The sequence below is a fragment of the Sciurus vulgaris genome (genome assembly GCF_902686455.1).
Source record: "Sciurus vulgaris genome assembly, chromosome: X".
Classification (NCBI taxonomy): domain Eukaryota; kingdom Metazoa; phylum Chordata; class Mammalia; order Rodentia; family Sciuridae; genus Sciurus; species Sciurus vulgaris.
In genome coordinates, this window is record NC_136471.1 from 11,288,591 (window position 1) to 11,315,784 (window position 27,194).

At 35.2% G+C, this 27,194-nt stretch overlaps 1 long non-coding RNA gene across 1 annotated transcript in view; it reads left to right on the forward strand.

Moving 5' to 3' along the window:
* Positions 1-4,088: 4,088 nt before the first annotated feature.
* The window catches only part of LOC306652011, a 28,394-nt gene continuing 5,288 nt past the window's right edge, over positions 4,089-27,194 (forward strand). Inside the window, exons 1-2 of the long non-coding RNA XR_013761290.1 lie at positions 4,089-4,190; positions 21,761-21,843. This is a non-coding gene — a long non-coding RNA (uncharacterized lncRNA). The remainder of the gene's footprint in view (positions 4,191-21,760; positions 21,844-27,194) is intronic.

A 27,194-nucleotide genomic window follows, 5' to 3' on the forward strand; every position in this document is an offset into this window, starting at 1 on the left:
TGTCATTAAATGGTCAGGTAAACATTGTTCAATGTATTTGGTTCTTGTCTGCATGCTCACACCTGCACACCTCTATTACACGCAGTACAATGACTACTTCCTGCGTTGACCCTGATTCCATATTAGGAATATTTGCTTTAGTAAAAACTGGCTCAGAGTCTATCATCATTCTCCTGGGTGTCTTAAATTTGCTGACAAGGGTTTTAATTTTCATCACTTATTCTCTTTGTATCCCTGTTAATAAATTATTTTGGGCATGGCTTTTTTCATTCCCTTCCTTCCTCCTTGCCTTCCTTCCTTCTTCCTCCTGCAGACTATTTCGCAACATCTGTACATGACCAGGCCTTGTCTGAGACACCGAAAATTCAACCATAAATCACATTGTCATCTTTAAAGAACAATCAGTGTAAAGGAAAACCATAGAACAAGAACATTTAACTTTGGTATAACATTTTATGACTTACTAACTTGCTTTCACAGAAAGGTAAATATGTTTGGCAGGTTATTGGTGTTACAATTTGATACATGAATTAATCTGCCAGGATTGCCATAACAAGGTATCACAAACTGTGTGGCTCAAATAACAGAAATGCATTTTCTCATCATCCTGGAGGCTGGAAGTTCAAAATCAAGGTGTCAGTGTTTGTTTCTTCTGAGGCTCTCTCTTTTTGGGAGACTGTGTGTATCTATGTCCTAATCTCCTTTTCTTATAATTGTACCAGTCAGATTGGATTAGAACCTATCCTAGTGCCCTCCTTTAATAATTATCTAAACACCCATTTCCAAGTAGAATCACGTATAAAAGCATTTCAAATTATGGGCTTCAACTTATGAATTTTAGGATGACCTAATTCAGCATATAGCAGCACACAAGAAAATTCGTCATCAGAGAAGTTGCATAATCTCAGGTATCCTTGCAAGGGAAGGATAAATCTAGGATATAATATAATGTATATATGATTCTAGAGTTTATACACTTCTTACACTACAACTTTGCCAAGCTCATGTTATCAAACTACTGAAATTGGGCCCTGTTCCTCATCCCTCACCACTTTCTTTCCAAAAGGGTAAATTTAGCCCCAAGTGTTTCTTAGGCCTGGAGATTAATTGTCTGAATCCATGAGACTCTGACATGGCCTATCTTATCATATCTTAACTTTTGCCAGTGTTTGCCTCTTTGTATCTTCCTCTATTTCAGATCATATCTTGGATCCAAGATATTTATGGCTTACAAATATATGTATGCACCTCCACAGTTTTTACCTTCATTGTAGTTAGATGGGGTTGTCAAGTAGCTCTTTCTAGGCTATGGGCTGTCAGTGGAAGTGATGTATACTCTGTTCTATATCCATTAAGGACACTTCTTGCAAGCTCCCACTCTATTCTCACTTTCCCTGTTCTGGAGACCTCGAGCAATATGTTACGATGATAGCACTATGAGGTCAAATAGGCCTGCATCACTGGATCCCATGAAAATAATGGCCTTAAAAAATATTTTACCTAGCCAGGCGCAGTGGCGCATGCCTGTAATTCCAGCCGCTTGGGAGACTGAGACAGGAGGATCACAAGTTCAAAGCCAGCCTCAGTATAAAGCAAGGCCCTAAGCAACTCAGTGAGACCCTGTCTCTAAATAAAATACAAAATAGGACTGGGGATGTGGCTCAGTGGTTGAGTGCCCCTGAGTTCAATCCCTGGTACCCTCCGCCCCCCGCCAAGAATTATCTTACCTAAATTGACATTTGAGGGAATGGGAAACCCATCTCTGTTATATTAAGCTAGTGACACATTTGGATTAATTTTTTACTGTAAGCATGGATTTATCTATGCTGATGAACATACAGCAGTCAGACTGGATTCATGTTGCCTTCCTTTCTTCCCATGAGTCACCAATTTAGTTTCTGAGGTAACCTTCCTCACCTACAGAGAGAAAAGTCACAGGTCTTCCCTCTAGAAACCGATCTTCTATCTATCTATCCATTATTGTTCTTCAAAACTGCACTATCCATCAGAGTACTCTGATATAATTGGGCTGCCAATTCTTGCCCATATTTGATTGGCTGTCACCCAAATTCCAATTCTGAGAGAGGGCACATCCCCATACCTGGTTGTTCTGTTTCCTGTTTCCTGCACCATTATGGTATTCCAATTTGCCTTTAAAATCAGTCAAAACCCGCCTGGAAAAAGACAGCTTCAAAAAGAATATTCCCAGTTGTTAATTTAGTGAGAGTGAAGTTATGTTAGCTCATTGAAATTTAATTGCTAATGGGTTATAAGATCTTAGGAACTACAGGCCCAGCATCTGTCTCTTTTTAGTGTCTCAATTATCACCACAATAATTTAATGGCATCCTGTTGAAGAAGCATCTTTGACATGCTAATGAATGGCACCCTGCTCATTTCCATGAACTTTACATTCCCTAGGTGATAATTTTAAGCCAAGCATTTTAGATTTTCATCATCACTTGGCCACACAGACTGACTTAAATGTTGACCAAAATGATACATCAAAAAAATTTAAAAACACGTTTAACACTAAATTGCTAATGTCCTAAACTATAGTCACTTATAATTTTATAAATATGCTTCAAAATTGAAACAAGCCATGAGAATCCTAATATATAATTTATCATTTAATTTAACCATGACTCTTTCGTGTTTATGTTCATCTGCATGGCTATTTCATCTGCATTTAATGACTGGCCTCATCTGTAATATTTTTCTTTTCTAGTTAATTGCTTATTTTCTTTATGTTCATCCTTATTTTTTTCAGAATGTACTATATTATTTGCTTTTTGCTAATTTTATTCAATTTATTCCACATACAATTATACTTATTACATTCTGACTTAGTATTGAATACTGAATAGCCACAGCCTAAATTTAGTTTTTAGCCACTTAACATTTTCAGAAGTGAAGACAAAAATAAATACATAAAGACATATATTTTTCACTTCATTAATTCCAATAACACAGACTCAGTTGCACTTTATACTTAGTTTTGTAACTAGGTTTAGAATACACAAAGGTAATCATTTCAGAGTTTCTATTGGATATGTTTGATGACTATTTTTAAATAGTGATTTGCTTAGAAGACACGAAGATGGCTTTTTTTTAAATATATTTTTTTATTTGTCAATGAACCTTTATTTATTTATATGCGGTGCTGAGAATCAAACCCAGTGCTTCACACATGCTAGGCAATCGCTCTACCACTGAGCCACAACCCCAGCCCCACAAAGATAGCTTTTTTAAAGCACAGTTGCACACCTAAATTGCCATCAGGATTAATTTAATGTATATTTTAAAAAGTTTTTGCAAAACAAAGATTTGTGTAGTCCAAAAGGAAGAGAACAAAAAGCAAGCCAGAAACTGAGGAAGCTAAGTTGGAAATAAGGAAGTATCTCTTAATGGTGAAGTTTACTCAATTCTAGCAAAAGTTGAAGAAGGTTTTGGAATTTCCTGCCCTGTAGACCTTGAAATAGAAGATAAATACCAATTTGCCTGGAAATATTTCCATGACATCCTGTCTGAATTTGGTCAATTAGCTGATTAGATGTCTCCCTGTGATTGGGTGCAATTGCTGAAATGGTAAACAAGAGAAAACTGCTATCACTTGGGGTATTTCAACAGCAATCACTGAGACCAATCTGAACTATGTGTGGAGAAAGTTTCAGCTTCACACAGCGCCTGAAGCCTGTGTATCCTGGCAACTTAGACTCATGATGTAAGGAGCATGATCCCTATTATCTGGGCTGCTTCCAGTCACAAGAAAATCCATTTCTTCTGTCTCTAAGGCAATGGAAAGTAAGAGTCAGGCAATTATCTAGAGAGCTTTGGAGAGCTCATGAAGAACCTCAAGCTGCTTCTCTTTCATGGGTGCTAGATGCTAGAGGTGGAGGGGAAGGAACAGAGTTCATATGTTCCCAGCTAACCCTCTTGGTCCCCACAGACCTCCATGTAAATGTTGACTGTCACAGTGCAGCTCAGGCAGCTGTAACCTCAGATACACGGCATAGAGCAGAGGCTGCTGCTTCTTCTGGCAGCAGACCAGAAGACATGCGCAGCATTGTGACTGCTACCGAATTTACAGAGCAGACTTGCCAGACGTAGCAACCTCATGTTCCTCCTTTCCGTAGGTCTGAGGAAGAAAGGACAACGAGTCCCAAAGTTTTAATACAGGAATGGAATGAAGTATGTAGAAAATGTTCTATGCAAATGTGCTTATCCTAGAAATGCAACATTAAAAATAAAGGTTGTGAAAGTGGTTTTCAGCAAAGTATGCTTCATCCAAAGAACCGGTTGTCTAGAGAGAAATGATATGAACATTTAGTACAAATAATAAGTAAACCTTTCATGACATTTATGTGCATGTCATGGATTATCAACTATGGAAGTAAAAAAAACATGTGCTTTTTTAGTACTTATTCCACTTAAATCAACAAATAGTATAAACCTACTGTAGGTAATGTTTTGCATCTTGTGAGGGCCACAGAGGCAAACTTTTTATTCAGCGGGGATTTATAATTTGAGGAGGATAAAGGAGCAATTAATATTTATTTGTTGAAACATAAGTAATGTACCACATAAAGTACACATAGTTACTATTTAATTTCTGCAACGAAATAACATTGACACCATTTTCCCATTACATAGTGGAGGAAGCTGAAACTCTAGAGATGAAGTGACTTGCCCAAGATACCATGTTTACTTCCTGATCCAACCGAGATAACATGCAGATGATGATAACCCAGGGAATAATCTGATTTTTATGCTGAAAAAGTGAACAAAACAGGTTACGTTTCTCTGCCTTTAACCATTTTATACAGTTATCATGCCAATCCTCAACTATCAGTATGTGGGCATTTTCTTGGCCTTTCTGTCCAGCACTTAAGTGGTCTGAATTTCTGTCTTAAATAACCATGTCTACCTCCAGTCTTCCAATTTCATTAAATAGCATCTCCATCCTTCTAGTTGATCAAGATGCTGAATCATTCCTGAGTCTTTTCATTGTTTAGCATCCTACAGTCACTCAATGAACAACTCCTGATTGTTTCACCCACAAAACATATTTAAAATTTGAAGTCTAGCTGGATGTGGTGGCACATACATATAATTGTAGAAAGTCAGGAAGCTGAGGCAGGATGATCACAAGTTCAAGGCCAGCCTCAGCAATTTAGTGAGACCCTGTCCCCAAATCAAAAATAAAAAGGGCTGGGAATGTAACTCAGTGATAAAGCACCCGTGTCTTCAATCCCCAGTATCAAATAACAATAATAATGATAATGATAATAAAATTTGATGTCTATAATACATTGTTATCACTGTGTACCAAGTTAGCACTACTAGATTATTGGAATAGTCTCCTAAAGAGCCGAGCATCATCTGCCCTTGTGTCTCTCCAGTCTTTTCACAATACGACACAGAGTGATTCTGTTGAAACATATCATATTGTCTGTATTCTCTGCTGAAGGCATATCATTGGTTATCTCTTTCAGAAACAAAACTAATGTTTTAACAAAGGCCTGCAACAACACCTTTCACCATATGCCAATCATCTGGCAAACTACTATTTTTTATGATTTCATTTCTTACCACTTCTCTATTTTTATTTGTTGTTTTTAGATATATATGACACTGGAGTGTATTTTGACATATTATATATACATGAAGTATAACTTATTCTAATTAGGATCCCATTCTTGTGGTTGTACATGATGGGACTTTCACCATGGTGTATTCATATATGAACATGGGAAAGCTATGTCTGATTCATTCTCTTTCCTGTTCCTATTCCCCACCCCAACATTCCCTTCATTACCCTTTGTCTAATCCAGTGAACTATTCTTTCCCCCACCCCATCATCCCTTGTTGTGGGTTAGCAGCTACATATCAGAGAAGACATTTGGCCTTTGGTTTTTTGGGACTGGATTATTTCACTTGACATGATAGTATTCAGTTCCACCCATTTACTAGCAAATGCTATAATTTCATTCTTCTTTATGGCTGAATAATATTCCACTGTGTATATATATCACATTTTCTTTATCCATTCATCTGTTGAAGGGCATCCAGGTTGGTTCCATAGTTTAGCTATTGTGAGTTGAGCTGCTATATACACTGATGTGGCTGTATCTCTGTAGTATGCTGATTTAAGTCTTTCGAGTATAAAGTGAGGAGTGGGATAGCTGGGTCAAATGGTGGTTCCATTCCAAGTTTTCTAAGGAATCTCCATACTGCTTTCCAGAGTGGTTGCACCAATTTGCAGTCCCAACAGCAATGTATGAGTGTACCCTTTTCCCTACACCCTCACCAACATTTATTGTTACTTGTATTCTTGATAATTGCCATTCTGATTGGAGTGAGATGGAATTTCAGTGTAGTTTTAATTTGAATTTCTCTAACTGCTAGAGATATTGAACATTTTTTTCTGTATTTGTTGGCCATTCATACTTCTTCTGTGAAGGGTTTGTTCATTTTCTCTGCCCATCTATTTTATTTTATTTTATTTATTTATTTTAATTAAAAATCATAAATTTACATAGGTCAATGTTGTTTGATTCATTCTGTTATTTTTTCCCTTCCCCCCCACCCCTCTTTTCCCTCTATACAGTCCTTCCTTCCTCCATCCCAACTTGTAGAGTGCCTGCCTCGCATGCTGGAGTCCCGGGATCGAGTCCCCAGCACTGTGGGATTTCGGAAATAAGAAACAAACGCAAACAATTCTGTCCCTCCCAACTTTCCATCGTCTCTCTTTCTCTGCCCATCTATTGATTGGGTTATTTGTTTTTTTGTGTGCGTGTGTTAAGTTTTTTGAAGTTCTTTGTAGATCGTGGAGATTAATGCTCTATATGAGGTGCTGGTGACAAAGATTTTTCTCCCATTCTATCGGCTCCCTCTTTGTGTGATTATTTCCTTTGCTGTGAAGAAGCTTTTTAGTTTGCTACCATCTCATTTATTGATTCTTTATTTTACTTCTTGTGCTTTAGGAGTTGTATTGAGGAAGTTGGTTCCTAAGACGACATGATAGAGATTTGGGCCTACTTTTTCTTCTAGTAGGCACAGGGTCTCTGGTCTAATTCCTAGGTCTTTTATCCACTTAGAGTTGAGTTTTGTGCAGGGTGAGAGATAGGAGTTCAATTTCATTCTACTACATATGGATTTCCAGTTTTCCCAGCACCATTTGGAGAAAAGAAGCTATCTTTTCTCCACTGTATGTTTATGGTGCCTTTGTCTAGTATGAGGTAACTGCATTTATGTGGGTATGTTTCCTTCCTGGAATCTACCAAACACATACTTATCCCTGGTCCATCTCCCAGGATTATCTTCCCCTAAATACTTGCATGGGACAAACGTATCTCTTAGATCCCTTAAAGTATTCTTATTCTGTGAATTTTCAAATTTTTTTCCTAAGAATTCCTTCTAAGGAAATAACCCAATGCATATGAAAATATTAACAGATATACAAAAGTGCTAGAATATATTTGAATAGTACCAAGATATGGGAAAATATAAGTGCAGATATTATGAGGGTGTTTAAATCATTTATGACACCCTGATACCATGGGTTACTGTTCATACATTGAAAATGTTGTAGGATGATATTAAGTGACATTGGAAAATATTTCAGCACATTACTATGTTATAAAATGATTAAAATATCTGAACAAAACAAAGAAGCAAACCAGATAGGTAACTCCTTAGATATTGATACAAATGGGATACTATAACATCACAAGGAACATAATGAAGTTCAGAAAATCATTTATTAAAGCACCTTTCAGAAAGAATATAATTTGGGGGGAATTGATACTTCGATGTGGCAATTGGGGTGGGTCTGAAGGGGTGAAACCCCCCAGGATTATGAGCTGGTACTAAAACATTGCTATGGAACTTGTGTTTAAGTAGAATAGGCCCGATTAGAAATATGACTTTTCTTTGAATCTGGGTGGTTACAAGTTTGGGGCCTGAGTGGGACAATTTGCAGATAAGCCTAATCTGCACCACTAAGAGTCTCCTCTGATCTTCTTTCACCTGATAGTTATATCTTCCCTTCTGGAGAAATCCTGAAATCCTGTTAACAACGAAGCACAAAATGATTAACTTGTCTGGGTGCACGTGTATCTCAGAAGTCCATGTGAATACATGCTATGTGATTTTCATTTTCAAATTATAGGACTTTATATTTTATTATGCTTTTCAGGTTTGTTTCTTTTGTGTATTTTAAGCACAAGTTAATTTTTTAATGATAAAAAGGTTATTTAAGCAAAGTGAATATTGTAAATTGTATAAAGAAAAGATGACTGTAAATCAGGACAGCATTTGCAAAGACAGATCATTTAGCAGTGTTAAAAATACATTAAAGAAAAAGAGAGAGAGAAAAGAAGCCTTTAGATTTGAGGGTGGAAGTTCAAGGGTGACCTTGAAAAGGTGGAGAGCTTAGTGGCAGAAGCAATTCTGCAATGGATTGAGGAATAGGGAGTAAGAAAAAAGGATTTCAACGAAAGATGAATGAAGAGTTTTCTGAGCAATATTGAGGATAAAATTGCCCTTTCTGAAATATTGAAGGATAACTTCCTATCTAAGGTCTAGGAAGAACTAAACTAATAATTTATAGTTTGTCTGACAAGTACTTGTATACTTGCTGCATGCCAGGCATCACCTGGAACCATTTAAAAATAATAACAAATTAATTCCTCTTACCTCATAAGAACAAATGTAGGCATTATTGTCATCCACATTTTACAAGTGAGAAACTGAGATACAAATTCTCAATTACATGCCCAAGGGAACATAGTGGTAAGGATAGGATTTCAATCTAGGTGGTTTAAGCATTATAAATCAGGTGTATAATCATCATACTGTATTTACACTCCAGTTAGTATGCGCTAAAGTGACAATAGAGTCTGGTGTTGTGTATGGCAACAACAAACATAGTGTTATGATTTAGATATGAGGTGTCCCCCAAATGCTCATGAGTAAAACAATGCAAGAAAGTTTAGAGGTGAAAGGATCAGGTTATGAGAGCCTTAACTTAATCAGTGCAATTATCAGTTGAGTGGTTAACTAGGTGGTAACCATGGGCAGGCAGGGTGTGACTGGAGGAAGTAGGTTACTGTGGATGTCCTTTTGGGGCTTACATTTTGTCACTGGTGAATGGTGGCCATGTCCTGAGCTGCTTTCTGCCACAGTCTTTCACCATGATGTTCTGCCTCACCTTAGGCCCAGAACAATGGAGACAGCCACATATAGACTGAGCCCTCTGAAACCATGAGCTCCAAATAAACTTTTCCTCTTGTAAAATTGTTCTTGTCAGATCTTTTGGTCACAGCAGAAAAAAAAAAAAAAAAAAAACTGACTAAAACACACAGAGGAAACAGGATCATTGCTAAAAGATCAAGAGAAGCAGGATCCCATGAAGATGAAAGTGTAAAAAAGAGGATATGCATCTTAGTGCCAGCATGAGTTGTGAAAAAAAATACATTATCCAAATAAAATGCATACTAGGCTAGTGTCACATCTGGGGATGGAAAGGGTTGGTGTCACATCTGGGGAAGTATAGCTCTGTGGTCCAGTGCTTGCTTGGCATGCACAAGACTCTCAGTTTCATCCCCAGCACCACAAAAAGAAACAAACATCTGTGGAAGGGCAAGTGTGTGGACATTTCTAAGAAAAGGCACAAGGCCAATTCTTCGAGTGGTGGCTTTTCTGCCAGGCAAAACAGAAGCAAAAGGTCTTATTGCACAGAGATTCAGGAACACCATTTCAAAGGACTGAGAACACTACTTAACTATAGATAGTAAAGTACTGACAGAGGCTTTTGGATAACTTGAAGAGATAAGTTAAATACTATTTCTATTGTGAGATGCCTGTATTTGTTCTGTCAAAAGTGAAACTTTCCATCTTCCTGAGAAGATCTTAGAACACTCAGACTGAAATTGAAAATAGTACCTGTTTCTGAGGAATTGATTCTCAATGTATAAACCTCTGAATGTGCAGCACAAGGAGTAATCAGGAACTTGTTAGAACTGCGAATTTTTAACTTCCCCACGAAGACCTACTGAATTAGAAAATCTCAGGGTCAGACACAGGAATCTGAGTGTGTTGGTAAGTTCTCCAGGTCATTTTGAGACATGCTTAAGTTTGAAACCCACTGTTCTAGAAAGACCATGAACCCATAAATATTTAGGGTCTCCTTGGAAAAAAAATCTCATTTATCCTCTCATCTATCCATACAAGGTTTTCACTTAATCTACAGATAGAAGGAAGACTGACAACAGACCTTATGGAAATCAGCTGAGTACCCTATGCTTGGCCTGACAGAATTCAGGTCCTGGAAAAGAACTATGAAGAGTTGAAATTGATATAACTGAGAAAACATGAGGAAAATTTTAACACAGCTGAGTCAAAAGAGTCACATGAAATATAGGGCTTTTAAAATTTTTTCCTGATGCACCTAAACAATATGTACTCATGTTTTCCATCTCTCCTCATTAGTGATCCTCACAAATGTCCCAAATCTCTAGTATGGGTAAAACTCTGGAAGGAGCTGAGAATCAGTGATATCCGTTGCTCACAATATTTGATAATTAAAATGTTTTCACAATTTACTGTAGCTGTTTGGACTCAGCCACATCACAATACCTCCAGCATCAAAACAGTCCTGTCAAGATCTCAGATCCAACAAACAGTACTCACTTCAGAAGGATGAAATTGGTTTGTTGCAAGAATTAAAAGAGTTTTCAGCATAATTAAGCCCAACCCCTTTGGCATCAAACCTAATTTGTGTTTTCTGGTGCTAGATTAAAAATAAAAGAATATTCTTCATTAATTGATTATCATTATTCTGAACATGTCAGAAGATAATATAAAAGACATATCTAGAGGTCTGAGATTAGTCTTCTCTCAGGGTCAGGGGTTTAAATCTGGCCCAGGTTGATTGGAGAGGAGTGAAAGTAATTACTACTTGAGGCTCTCTCTGATGGATTAATTAGCTGTAAATGAAGCAACTGCTTTCTGTACAGGGTATTTTTATAAGCAGTTTCTATTAGATGGATGATCAGTTGCATACGAAAATCACTTCTTCAAGCAGGACCAATGTCCCTCCACAGCAAGGTGACAGCACCCTGTGGGAGAGTTTCTTAAACCTTTCCGCTAAAACTTCCTAAAGGCATAGAAGTACCATAAACAAGGGGTGTCTTGGGACATTTCCTACATCAGCGTGTCCTGAACCAAAAACCTTTTAAATCTATTTTTATGTTAACATTTCAAGTAGCGATTGAATTTCACTTCATACTGTATCCATGCTTGTCTTGATCTAGAAAACAATGATTTAATTGAATGTCATCAAGAAGGATGCTTGCAAAAGATGCATTACTTATGTCCTGTGGCTCACAATACACTGCCACATTTGCCTGAGATCACATAGGCCCAGGTTTTATGAATAGGAAGGAAAAGGAATTTTAGCTTTGGTATTTGCTAAAAATATGGGGCAATTTTTCTGATCTCTCTTTCTCAATCTTTACATCTGAAAATTGGATATTCTAATAATTCCTTTACCATTGAATTCTTGTTATTGTGAAATTAAAATATGTACATTGAAAGTATTCCATAAATCATTAAGTACTGTAAAAATATCTAGGGCACTGTGAGTCTACTCATTTGTTATGTATACTGATCAATTTACCCAGCTTTATTTAATGGACATTTTGACTTTGAATTGTTTGGTTGTGTAATTGTTTTGGTTGTGTACTGATTATTTATCACCATATAAATAAAATCAAGGGGAAAACTTATCCTGAACTTTCTTCCAAATAGAAAAATTCCCTTTCAACCTCGTTATACCATCTGCATTTGCAAGCCAAGGAGAGAAACTTCAGAAGAAACCAACTTACTGACACCTTGATCTTGGACTTCTAGCTGCCAGAATTTTGAGGAAGTACACCCCAAACTGTGACAGCAGCCCTAGGAAACTAATAAACCCACATGGTTATTTCCATTTATTGAATCTACTTATATTGTCTAGAATATTACACAAGTGTAATTCCCTGGCATCATGATAGGCTTTGAAATATTTGAAGATAGTTGCAGTGCCTTATAACAACTAAAGCTTTAACATTTAAAGTTTTATAGTTCCATTCGATTAAGCTATGATCTTTTAAAATAAATTATGTCATACTATTTTCTCATATGATACTTGTGGTCAAATGTTACATCCACATCATTTTCACAGGAATTACTCTCAACATGTATTTAGAAGATGACTCTTCATATTGTAATATAAGATGTACATGTTCTGGCTGGAAAAGATAATTTTGAATCCTTTATATTATCAGTATAGTACCTCTTACTTTTAGTCAATTTGCATATCATATTTTTTTCATCTCAGCAAAGTCAAAGATAAAACTCCTAAAGATAGGATCGACCACTTGAGTACAGGTGGATCAATATTTGTAAATGAACTTTGAGTCTCACCTGGACTGTAGAATAATGTCAAAATTCTTGCACTTACATCAGAGGTGTTCAATGATCTTGCATGTACCCTTACAGCTCTCTTATTACTTGAATTCCATTTTATACTATAGATTAAAAACGCTAGAAGTTTTCAGAATATAGCATGTAATTTTAAGTCTTTATTCCTTTAAGAATGAGTTTTACTCTGTCTAGGATGTATTTTTTCCCCTTTTTACCTGGTCAGTTTCTACTTGTATTCAAGTCTTAGCTTAAGCTCGCTTATGTAGGAATCTTTCCCTTATCTTTGTCTCTCTTTTGCATTTACTCCTCAGGACGCTACTAAATTATTTAACCCTTCTCCATATACTCATGGCCCTTTTACAGAACATACTATACTGCATTGAAAAGGTCTATGTATGTGTCTATTCTTACTCGATGACAAAGCATGAGCACACACACGCGCACACACATGCTATACTCAGCACAGCACAGAGTGATTTAGGGGCTCAGGCTGTCAGAGATTCAGCCTTTTACAGACATGATATAAGTGGCTGCCAAAGGTCCCATAGTTACTACAAAGACAATAATCCGTAAAAGAAAGGGTCACAAAGGAAGTATATGCAGGCTGGATCTGGAAGTTGCATGTATCACTTCTACTTCTATTTGTTCAGAGATAACGTAGTCATATGGCCATGCCTAATTAGATGGGTAGCTGGTTAAAATAAGTCTTAACTATGGACTTGAAGAAGGGTGGGGTAGATTTTATTGAACATTGAGCAGTCTCTGCTACTCATCTGTCCTTTAATCCACAAGCAACACATGATCCAGTAGTAATAATATTCATGCATAAAAAAATACATCAAAGCCAAGGCATAAAAAAGTTAAGAAACATATCCAAAGTTGCATCGCTACTAAATGGTCAACCTAGGAATTCAATCTGGTTTATTTACTCCTGAGTCCAGGCCCCATGTACATCACTATATCACTATTACAACCACCATGCACATGTACACAAACATGTGCATGCACATAGGCACACGCATACACACATCCACAGGAAAGAAAACTCCTTGAGACCAGAGACCTTGTTTTATTCACCTCTGAATTGCAGTGCTCAGTATAACATTAAGTCCTAAATAATCAAATGAATGAGTGTTGATTAGCTTATTTAAGCAGTTATATATCCACCTGACTCTACTGTCATTTAGTGTGCTTTATTTTCTTTTCCTCTTGTATATGAAGAAGTAATACCAAATTTATTGCTCACACCGAGGGACCAGGGCTATAGCTCAGGGGCAGAGTGCTTGCCTAGCCCAGCGCGTGTGAGGCACTGGGTTCCATCCTTAGCACCACATAAAAAAAAAAAAAAAAAAAAACAAGTAAAATAAAGGCATACTGTCCATCTACAACTACAATTTTTTAAAAAATATATTGCTCACACTAAGCAAACATGATATATGCACACACATACACGTGCACAGACCCACAGACATATTCCATTTCATCAAATTAACCAGTCTGTTAGTCCAGCATTATGAACATGGCTTAATATTATTCAAATTATTTTGGCTGCTACTAATTTCATGTTATTAATGCTAGGAAGTCATGTGTTTGACAGACTGTTCTTGATTTTGTTGTGCATTAACATCAAGATCATAAGTGTGTAAATTCCAAGTTTCAGCATTTTTGGAAAAAGAAGACATAAATATACCCATCTTTGTTTTCTGATTAGGTGGATCAAGGTCATAGGGTACCTGCAAAGTGGAGATGAGAAAAATGACTTTGGAAAAAATAATCTGTATTAAAAGAAAACAATATCACAGTGGTTAACAAAGAAAACCTTACAATTTATTTTATTTCCTTAATAATCACTTTTGTTTTTATTCTCTTGCCAAATGGCAGCAAGTGCACATCATGTCATGAGAGCTTGGGTTCTTTGAAAGTTGAATATAGTCTTTTAATACCTTCTAACTCTGCCCACATCTTCAAGTTTCACCAACAAAAATGTGTTCACAGGTGAGAGCTCCTTTGGGGAGTTTCCTTTAATTTATTTGTATTAGGGCACTTGACTGTGTTTCAAGTCTTGACAGGAAGCACTTGCATTCCAAGATAAACTATTTCTCCCTGGAAACGTTTTATATTTGTATGCTACTGACAGTTCCTAACCCTAACCCATAACATCACACTACGCTCTTGGTTGTTTTGGTTGTCAATTTGTAGCCTCCATGCATTTGCTCAAGCTATCTGCTTTAGTCATAAAATCAAAATCCTGAATTTTGGACATCTTTTTCAAATCATAGCACAAATTTGTGATCTAGTTACTCAATGTTTCCTTACGTTTCTTCCAGTAAATAATCCATTATTTTGCAAACTAAGAAGACTAATGTAGAATTTAAGAACTCAAAGATCATAATCAGGAAATCAACAAATATAAAACCTATTTTTAATTAAAGTCCATTACAAAGTTTTCTTTGATTTCACTTTTTAAACATAAATTCTCAATATAAAGGAAACAGAAGGTCATCTAGGCAGTGTATTTTACATGTGAATTTATTCTAAATAAGATGTAATTAAAGGAATATAAAACAAATTGAAACATAAAATAACATTAATGTTTTCTTAATAAAATGAAATTGAAAAATTGGAGTGGACCAACCATTTGACCCAGTTATCCCACTCCTCAGTTTATACTCAAAGCACTTAAAATCAGCATACTACAGTGACAGCCACATCAATGTTTATAGCAACTCAATTCACAATAACTAAACTATGGAACCAACCTATATGCCCTTCAAAGATGAGTGGATAAAGAAAATATGGCATACATATATATACACATACACACACAAACACACACACACACACACACACACACACACACACACACACATACACAATAGAATATTTCTCAGCCTTAAAGAAGAATGAAATGATGGCATTTGCTGGTAAATGGATGAGCATTAGAGAATATGAAGCTAAGCAAAATAAACCAAACCCAGAAAACCAAAGGTCAAATGTTTTCTCTAATATGCAGATGCTAATTCACAATAAGAAGGGCTAGAGAAGAATAGAGTTACTTTAGATTAGGTGGAGGGGAGTAAAGGGAGGGATATGAGGGTAGGAAGGATAGTAGAGTGAAACAGACACTATTACCTCATGTACATATATGACTGCATGACCACTATGATCCTGCAATATGTACAATCAGAAAAATAAGATTGTACTCCATTTATATATGATTTATCAAAATGTATAAATGCATTCTACTGTCATGTACAGCTAATTAGAACAAATAAAAAATTAAAAAGAATGAAACTGGCCCTATGTTCTACAAAGATTTGAGCTTTACCATGTTTAAATTTTAAAAAATTTCTTGCTTAAATCTCTGTTTACTGATTTTAACATGATTGATGCAGCTCCATAAAAAACATAACCTTCACAAAACCAATGCAGCATCAGATGATAGAGTTTTTCAGACACATATTTCACTACTACAATTGACATTCAAAAACATTATCTGGATATTCAAGATAAGAGTATGTGCAAAAATGCATTATATTTCAAGTAACAGCATCTCTCTGGCTGACCTCAATTTATCATATTAAACTATAGGATTCCCCAATGTTGTGCTTATAAAATTCTAAGTAGTTAACATTTTAAAACAACTAGCATGGGGCTCAGCAAGTATTACTGAAAATGGCATGGTGATAACAGATCTTCTAAGGGCAGTCATTTAAAGAAATAAGTCATTTAATCAGAGATCAAGAGATGTTGTATTTTTTTAAACCACTCCTTTATAAAGCAACCAGAAAAGTCATAGTAGTATTTGAAAAAGAATGAGATGTCCTGGAATAAACAATATTTAGATGGAAATATTGAAAATCATATTAAACTCAGAAAATTCATTATGAAAAATAAGAATTTGGTAAATAAATACTTATATTATATAGCATTATGATTAAGTAGTTGCTCCTTGGTTATATGCTAGATAATCTATTGTGTGGTCTAATGATTAGGATGGCAGAAATGGACATCAGGGAAGCCATCTGTGCAAGAACATCTCCATGTTCTAGTAAATCCAATCAAGGGAGAAACTCTTACTTAAACAGAAACACAATGGATTAATATTCTAATTGCTCTTTACCTGTGTGAATATTAACTTCAAAATGTATTTTGCCCACACAATTATGGCTTTTCCTACTTCAAAGTCATGAAAATTTTCATAATTTGTATTTGTACAAAAGCAAGCAATATTCTAAAAAGTTCATCAGTGCAGTTTGAAATGACATCTCCGCATCATCAGTGATTAATGATGAGTTAAAATGTCAAGGTCATGTAGATTAAAATGCAATTAACCTATGGCAGCATCCCTCTGTTTTTTGGGTGATAGTTTAATGCTTATTCATATTCATAGCAGGAAAGGGGATTCTCAGCACAAATGTAAACACTACGATATCCTTTTGTTCATATATATTGTGTTAGTCAGCTCTCTACCACTGTGACTTAAGGAAGGAAAAATTTATTTTGACTCATGACCTCAGAGGTTCCAATCCATAGTCACTTTTGTTTCTAAGCCTGTGATGAGGCAGAATATCATGGTAGTGAGGGTGTGGCCGAGCAAAACTGCTCATCTCATGACAACCAGGAAGCAGAGGTGCAGGGCAGGGGCCAGGCACCAAGTGACCTACTTCTTTCACTTGGGCCCCACGACCAGCTCAGAACAAGCCTACAACACAGGAGCTTTTGAAGGACATTTAAGATCCAAACCATAATATATCTTGCAAAGTACAAGGTAACACGTATCATTTATTCCTTGGCCAGCAGTTTGCAAAGACTTTAATAGGAAGTTGCTCATGCTCTCCACTATGGAAAACCACTCAGAATATTTCTAGATATTTAACAGATTTTATCATATGGACTGTCTTAGCTCCAGGAAAAGATAATTTGTCATCCACACTGGTTGAAATATTTCTCCACCTACTGAAAGACCTTCATGTGTGAATGTGCTTATCTGTGCATAAATGAGTGATTAAAAGGATACAAGTCAACTAGAAGAAAAGAATAACTTTCTTGATAGTAATCATCAATACCTCCTCCTCTAAAACACAAAATAAACATAACAATATATATGAGAAAATAAGCAATCATACATATATCCATAATCCAGAGTATAGTACTGTGAATATATTAATATTGTGATGTGTCCTTTTCTGTCTCTCTCTCTTTGCCCCTCTGCATCTCTCTCCATATATGTGTGTGTATCTGTGTGTGTGTGTGTGTGTGCATAATAAGGAATATAATGGCCATATCACTTTTATTAAAACATTACAAATAAAGCTAACATCCTGTTTAACTTCCATCCCTATTTGCTTTTCTTTCCTTCTCACCTCCCTAAAGATAAGCACTATTATGACTTTGAAAGGTAACTTTCCACTTTTTTTTAAATTTTCATAAATTGCCATAAAAAACAGAATGTTTTTGCTTTTGAAAAAAAAAGTATATAAATAGCATGCTTTGTAAATGCTTCTTCAATTTACTCTTTTAAACTCATTAAAATGTGAGATTCATCTATGTTTATATGCATTGTAGTCCATTTATTTTCACAGCTGCATAGTATTATTTTGTATGAATATGCAATAATTTATTCATCTAGTCTCATGTTGGTGGGCATTCAGTCTATTACCAACTTTCAACTTAACAATTATAAAATGAATAGTGCTGTCATTATTTGCTCACTGTATGTGGGAAAGGAACTCTAATGAGGAATTGTTGGGTTATTCGGAGTGGACATTTTAACTCTTTAAGGCATTGATTGTCGAATTACTTTCCAGAGTGGTGGGCCAAGTTTTAATCCAATCAGTGGTATATGAGAATGGCATTTCCAAATTGAATACTATCATATGACACCATCCAGCGGAGTCAATTTGGCATGGGAGACAAACGGGCAGCAAGACTCTTGAATTTGAAGCAGTTTATTGATGATTCAGGAACCCAGAACACCGGCACTGGACGAGAGCTGGCTTATATCCCCTCCAGGAGGCTAAGGGTAGGGCCGAGGCTAGTTAAGCCAAGATCTGGCGAGGAGCTAGCTGTCCAATCATGGTAAAGGTCAAACAGGCAGGAGCAGGAGCACTCGGGAACACATGTGCACACATTGTGAGTGGACTTATTTGAATACGGCCAATGATAAAGCACCTGGGTGTGTCTATGTTAATGGACTTCCTCACTGCCCATGTGATCAAAACAACTTCTGGCTGGTTGCCAGGTGCCATCTTGGCTTAGTCGGCATGGCATAGCCCCCAACAATCATATATTTTAATTTTGCTTTAGACACTTTTCTATAGCTTGTTATAATAATTATGTAAGAGGTCTGGAACTCACTTGTCTGAAATGAAACTTATTGAATGAAAAATTCTCATACCTCTTCACACAGTAATTTCATGCCTAGTAATCTATTTTAAGATAATATTGAAAAAATCAGAAGGTTCAAGTTGCAATATGGAAGATATGTAGCCAGGGACGTTAACACCAAAGGGGAAAGAAAAGAGGGAAGAAAAAAAAAAAAGAAAAGAATAGGACTTAAACAAGGGAGTCTTATGGAGTCTTGTTCTGACAACATCTTGGATGATGATTAAGTTTATTCCTAAATATTTTTGTGTAGCTATTATGAATGGGATTGTTTTCTTAATGTCTTTTCAGGAAGTTCATTATTGGTATATAAAAATGCTACTGTTTTTACCAGTCATGGTGGTACAGTTCTATAATGCCAAAGATTAGGAGGGTGAGGCAGAAGGAGCACAAGTTCAAGGCCATCTTCAGCAACTTAGACCCTTAGCAACTTACTAAGACTCTCTCAAAACTTAAAAAATTAATATAACAAAATGGACTGGGGATTTTGTATGCTGTTTGTATCTTGCAAATTTACCATCTTTGTTTATAAGTTCTAATATTTAGGCTTTTCTATGTATAGAATCATGTCATCTGCAAACAAAAATAATTCAACTTCTTCCTTTCCAACTCTGATGTACTTTATTTTCTTCTCTTGTTTAATTGCTCTTACTAAGTCTTCTAGTATCATGTCAAATAAGAGTGGTGAAACTGGACAATCTTACCTTCTTCCCAATCTTATGGGAAGTACTTTCAGCTTTTTACCATTCAGTATGACCTTGACTGCATTTTCCACACATAGCCTTTAGTATTTTTGAGGTTCGTTCATTATATACCAAATTTGTTGAGAGTTTATATCATGAAGAGATGTTGATTTTTTTTTCCTTTATTCTTTTGGTGTGTTGAATCAAGTTTACAGATTTGCATATATTAATCCATCTTTGCATCCCTGCAATGAATTCCACCTGATATAATCTTTTTGATACATGATTAAATTGTTTGCTAGTATTTTGTAGAAAATTTTAAAATCTGTGTTCATCAGGATTATGAGTCTATAGTTTTCATTTTTTGTTGTATCATTATCTCATTTGGTAGCAGGGGATGTTGGCCTTATAAAAATAGCTTGGCAGATCTCCTTCCATTTCAGTTTTGTGGAATAGTTAAAAAATGTTGGAATTAGTTCTTCTTTAAAAGTGTTGTAGAATTCAACAATAAAGTCATCAGTTTCTGGATTTTTTTTTTTTTTGATGGGAGATTTTAAATGACTGCTTCAATCTCATTACTCATTATTAGTCTAATTAGAATTTCTTGATTCAATTTTGGTAGATTGCATGTGTACAGGAATTTCTTCATTTCTCTTACAATTATTCATAGTATCCTATAATCTTTTCTACTTCTCTGGTATTAGGTGTAATGTTTCCTTATTTGTATTTTATTTTCTTCTTATTATTATTTTTTTTTTTTTATCATCAAGATGGCACCTAGCAGTGGCTATTGTAAAAGTTTTAGTTCTGGGAGTCAGGGAAGGTCCAAAGTGAGTATCCTCCTTGGAGTAGAGGAATCACTTTTAGACCAGTTAGCTCCATAAACTGGATTTAAAGCTTACAATTACCAGGTTTCTGACCAACGGGACAAATTGAAGTTATCTACTGACTATGAAGGCTAATGTGTTCACACCAATAACTGTGGAAGTGTCTGATATTTTTTTCCCTGATGTGTAATCTTGAAGAGACTGTGGACTCACTTTTGGGTGAGAGATTGAAGAGACACCAAGTAGCTATTTGGGTGTATCCAAACCCCATATAAATAGCAGTCTATTCACTTAGCTTTTTCAGCAGTAAATAGTTGTTTTTAGAGTATTTTAACCCCTCAAGAGGCTCCAGTGGGTGCAAGGAGGTCTTAATTGTCTGGTGGCCATAAGGACTGGTAGGTCTGTTGCAGGAAAAGAAAGATAGGAAAGGAGTGAATAACAGGTGGAGGAGGTAGGGATGTTAAAGTGGGGCAAGGTTCAAGGGAGCTGAAAGGAAATTGTAAGATGTTGAAAAAGAGGAAAAAGGATCAATGGAAGCAAGAAATGGATTTTAGATGAAAGAAGGAAAAGGTTTTGAATGAACCAGTTTGCAAAGACCCTAAGTTTCTCAAAAAAAGGCTATTGACATTCCAAATTATGCTTCATGAATTTTTGCCTTCCTTAGAGATGTTCAACCAAATTCTTGCCACAGAGGAGATCATACAGTTAGCAGGGAAGGAGTAAGTGAGAAACCCAGTGAAGCGAGAATTAGCCATGGAATTAGGCTAATAGTCAAAACATAAGAGACCTCAAAACACAGCTGTGAAAAGTCCTGCCCAACGGAGATAATCAGGGATTTAATCCCCCCAAAAAATTCCATGGAAGACTACTTCCGGGAACACTCTTGCTACAGCAAACAAAGACCTACTAAAAGAACCCTATTTAATAAAACCAAATAACTGCCTATCATTCTCTGACAGATAAATGTATGGAGCACTAGATTAGGACTTCTGAGTCACCTCAGTGACTATAAATTTTCTCAGACAGAAAGGACAAAAAGAGTCTGAAAAGCTGACATAAATACCTTGGTGAAGACAATACAATCTGAGGGGAGAGCATGACTTCAAGTCATGTCACCAGAAAATTGCCAAATAAACACTAATCTGTACTTATGTAAAGAGAGACTTTAATCAAAATGACTAGACAGAATGTTCTGATCTTGGAAATCTGCAAGGATCTTGAAATCACAGAAAGACTTCTCTGATATAGGGAGGGCTAAACAATATGTGGAAGTTGGGAATGTGAGGATGAGTGAACAGACTGCATGATTGGTACCGTTTTACAGGAAATATGTATTGCTATAGTCAGCTAATTCTCAGGATCAACTAATAGGAAGCCATGTTCTGCATTTCAGTGCTTGCCCAGGTGTCAGGGCAAGTCAAAGGACCCTGGAGCAGGACAGAGGAATGACCAAATTTTTGTCAGGGAAAAGCAGAGGTAAGAAATATGCAAATTTTAATGCTTGGTTAGCTATAAGTTTCTGTTGTTTACTACTGTGTGTTATTTTTATGGCATCTATAGGAAACTATATGTATGTATGTATATATTTTGGGGGGGCTGAAAGTAAAGTAAGTATCCATTTCAAGAAGTTAGGTAAATAGCAGAAAATTTGATCCAATGGAAGTAGAAATGAAATAATAAAAAGTAGTATAAGTAATAAAAGTGAAGGAATATGCAAGATGATACAAAGACATGCACATTACACCAATATTGAAAATTTGGACAAAATGAACAAATTATTAGGTCAACTTTCAGACTTCTTAATGAAAGAAAAGAAGAAATAGGAAATCTGAATTTCCATGAAGACATTAGATTTGTTCTTAAAAGTATTCCCACAAGCTAAAGCTCAGTCTCATATGACTTCATTAGTGAATTATTTTAAATGTTTTGAGTTGGAATAAGAAACAATTTTGTGCAAACATTGCAAAGGATATACAATGGGAATACTGATTTTGTTAAGAATATTACTAGAAAATAAAATAAATCCCATTATGTCTTATGGATACAGTTGCAAATACCCTAAAAATATATTAGTAGATTTATCAGCAAAAATTGAATGATACAATGGCATATGCTGTTATTCTAGAGATATAAGCATTGATAACTATTGCAAAAACTATTAGTTTAATTAAACATTAAAAAAATTAGAAAGAAGGAAAAAAAATCTCTGTAGATTCAGAAATGGTATTCGATAAAAGTCAAAATAGTTTACAACAAAAATTCTTATACATGGAGAAATAAAAGGGAATTCTTGGGACTGGGATTGTAGCTCAGTGGTAAAGCGCTTGCCTAGCATGTGTGAGGCACTGGCTTCAATCCTCGGCACTACACAAAAATAAATAATAAAGATATTGTGTACATCTACAATTAAAAAATATTTTTAGAAAAGGGAATTCCCTTATTCTGAAAAGAGTGTGTACAAAACACACACACACACACACACACACACACACACACACACACACCTCAGATTTCAAACTTAATAGTGACATAGCTAAAACATTCACCATGATATTTGGACTAAAACAAGAAGTCAATTATTGCCTCAGTTCTATTTAACATTTTACTGAAGGTCTTCACCAGTACAAGAAGCGGGGACATAAATGTGTCATCAGTACTGAGAAAAGAAATAGAACTGTAATTTCTTTGTAGATGATGTGATTATACATTCATAGAAAATCCAAAGGATGACTATGAATTAATAAGAGAATTAATAATTAATAAGATAATTTGAAAATAATGCTAGCTGTTAGGTCAATATTGATAATAAAGCAATGGTATTTTGTATATTTAAATCAAATAATGAATAGAAAATTAAAATCAAATGTTACTTAAGATGCTATTTAGAAGCTTAAATGTCTACTAATAAATTTAATGAAAGCATTTGTCTTTTAAAAAAATTTTTTTGTAGTTGTAGATGGACAAAAAGCCTTTACTTTGTTTATTTTTATGTGGTGCTGAGAATTGAACCCAGTACCTCACACATGCTAGGCAAGTGCTCTGCCACTGAGCTACAACCCCAGGCTAAAAATATTTGTCTTATATACTGACAATTACAAAAAAACTTAAAAAAAAAAAACCCTCTTGAGATAAATTAATAAATACCAAATAAATTGAAAGATATACCACCTTCAAGGATAAAAATACTAGATTTTAGGCTGGGAATGTAGCTTAGTGGTAGAGAGCTTGTCTAGCCTATGTGAGGCACTGGGTTCAATCCCTAGCACTGGGTGGTGGGGAGGTGACTCAATGGTGCAAATTCTCCAAAAATTCAATGATATTTCATTAAAAATTCTTACAAGTTGTGGGGGTCATTGATAATTCTATAACATATGAAAATACAGTGGGGCAAACTTACAAATATTAATATATGACCAAGAAAATTAAACATGAAGTAAATATATTACTAGAAAGCAAGAATTGAAAATCCACAATAATTTGGAAAGTGTGGTATTTGTGCAATAATAGAAAAATGACCCAATGAAGAAGAGTCCAGAAATTGGCCTGTGCATATAGGTTGAATTGATTTATGGCAAAGGTGCCAATATAATATAGTGGATGAACGTTGGTATTTTCAGTAAAAGATGCTAAGCCAAATGAAAGTCCACCTGAAAAATTATGTCATTAGATAAGCAAAATAAATTCCAAGACTATCATAAATCTAACCATGAAAGATTCAAACAATAAAATATCTGAGAGCCCAGAGCCTTGGGAAACTGAGGCAGGAGGATTGTAAGTTTGAGGCCAGCTTCAGCATCTTAGTGAGGCCCTAAGCGACTTGGTAAGACTCTATCTCAATACATAAAACAGGCTGGGGATATGGTTCAGTGGTTAAGTGCTCTTGGATTCAATGTTACACACACACACATTATATATATATATATATATATATATATATATATATATATATATGAGAAAGAAAAGAATATGTTTGTAATCTGGAGTAGGCAAAGATTTCTTCAACAGAACACAGGTAACATTTTCCATACAGAAGCAAATATCTATACACTGTACCTTATTAAAACTAGAAATTTTTGGAATGGGGGTACAGCTCAGTAGTAGATCAATTGCTAGCATACATAATTCCTTAGTTTTCATTCCTAGGACAGCCAAAAACTTAAGAATTTCTGTTATACAAAATTCATGTTTAAAAGAATGAAGAAATAAGCTGCAAAGTGGGAGAAATGATTTGCAATGTGTGTATCCAACCAAGGACTTGAATGCAAAGTATATTAGAAAACAGATAAAAGAAAAAAAGGAAAACTCCAATAGAAACAAAATAAAGCTTAAATGGGAATGTACAAGAGGATTTTCAAAAGGCCAACCATTATGTGATGCTTAAAACTCATACCTAAACGAATTATTAATTAAATAAATGCATATTTAAAATTCAATGTGATACCACTGTACATCACAGCAGCTAAAATAAAAAATGCAAACAAGCAACTACAAATATTGATGAGGAGATAGAGACATCAGTATCCTTATGCATTGCTGGTAAAAATGTACATTGATATAACCACTTTAGAACACTTTCCAAATATGCATCAACAAGTAAAATGAATACACTGTCATATAATGAAAAATTGGAAGAGTGCACAACAATGTAAATGAACAAACTACAAAATCATCTGACAATATGCTGAGCAAAGTAAGACAAAAAGAGTCTATAATATAAGCACCTTAGAATCCCACATAGTGTCCACTGATATCCAGGAACCACTACTGGATTAATAGAAAATACTGCATATCACAGGATGTCAAGTGTCCTCACAATGATATGAATCTTTACATATATATTTTTGGTTATTTACCATCTACTCTCTGCACTTGAGCTAAACCACTTTTTTTTTTTTTTCTAAAAGGAGTGAAACTTTTTTTCTAAAAGGAGTGAAACTTTTTTTCTAAAAGGAGTGAAACTTTTTTTCTAAAAGGAGTGAAACTTTTATTTGTTATGAGCCCTTCATACATGCTACCCATTCTGGCTTTCCATGCCTACCTTCTACCTGTATTAATGTCTCAGAATCATTTCTTTAAGAAAGGCCTTAAGAATCCCCAATGAAACTAAGTAGATAGACCCCAATATATTCTCTTCTAATACCTTCTAGTGTTTCTTCATGGAGGTAATCATTATTTTTAATTTTTATAATCATTTGTTTAATTTCCATCTCCTCTACCAGACTGTGAATTCCATCAGGGAAGAATGACTTACATGTTACATAGTTTTCTGTCTCAGAGTTTACTATGATGTCTGACACATAGTGGATTTTAAATATATTTGTAAAATGAAAGACCGAAAATACAAGAAGAAAAGTATTAAGTGGAGAGTCCTCGGCAATACATAGGACAAGGTTAAAATCTCACCTTCATCATTTACAAGCTATGTAACATTGTGAAAATTGTTTTAAACACTGAGCCTCTATTTTCTCACTTATATAGTAGGTAAAATTGACCCTTTTTTGTAGCCTATTAAGTACTTATGCTTCATTCTATTTGTAGCTCAATTTCTGTCCCATCCAGAATCCATGCCTCTAGTCATTCATTTTTTATATTTTATGATCCCCTGAAGAGCTGTAGTTTGTACCAAACAATCTAGAACTTAATTTTGCTTTAGCTCTGTAATAATGCCATCAAATATCAACAAGAGTAAGAACCATACCACTTCAAGTATTTAAGAATGCCAATCCCTATCCAAAACATACAGTGGATGTTTACAACTAATTTATTCTCATGCTGGATTTGGGAGGTTATTTACATAGGCTATATAATCTCTTAATTTTAGAAAAGGAAAGGTTCTTAGAATCTAGTTCATTTCCTTATTGCATCAATGATCAAATATTAGAAAAGAGATAGGACTTGCCCTGAGTTTTTATTACCAATGAGCCACAGATCTAGCAACCCCAGTCTAGTTTAACATACTGTCTCAGGGTTGCTTCAACATCTCTGGATTAAACCAGCATCTATCACCAAATTAATCATTAAGACATCAGGGGAAGAAAAATGTTAAATCCCGTGTGTCACGTAAATGCCACTCACAAAAGAAGTAGTGATATCACTTCAGCAATGTTATAAAAGGCCCATTTTAAATTATGCTTATGGAGACAGGTATTGAAAAGGGACCAGATGTAGCTTCCAGAGGGACCTTGACAAGAGAATGATTCTATAGGATTCTATAGGAACTACAAAATGACTTAATAATACACAAGAGAAAACAGAAAACACAAACTTATTAAAAATACCCAGTAATATATTTGTTATTTATTAATGTAATTCACATAACATAAATTAAGCATTTTAAAGTTAACAATTCAGTAGCATTTAGTCAATTCACAGTGTTGTGATTCTACCAAATGTACCTAGTTTCAAAATATTTTTGTCACTCCTAAAAGAAACTCCATACCCACTAAGCAATTATTCCCCACACATTTTAACATAGTGATTTAAAATATGTGATTGGTGCTTATATTATATATTTAGGAAGAGTAAAAACAAGACTTATATTTTTAAAATAGTTACCACAACATCCCTTTCACTGTTTCCATTAACCATGACCTTCTTTTGAACTATTTTATACATGCATTTAGAGTTCAGTTTCCTTCGGACATGATAACCTATCAATGACTAAATAAGGACAGCAAATTTAAGCATTTAGTTTCTCATAATGAAAGCATTATGGAAAATTCAAATATTTCCTGAGTTTTCTAATCTAAAGTGCATTAGAAAACACTCAGAATATACAAGCCCCTACCACCGCTCCACATATAAACCCTCTCAGTCTCCAGATGGAT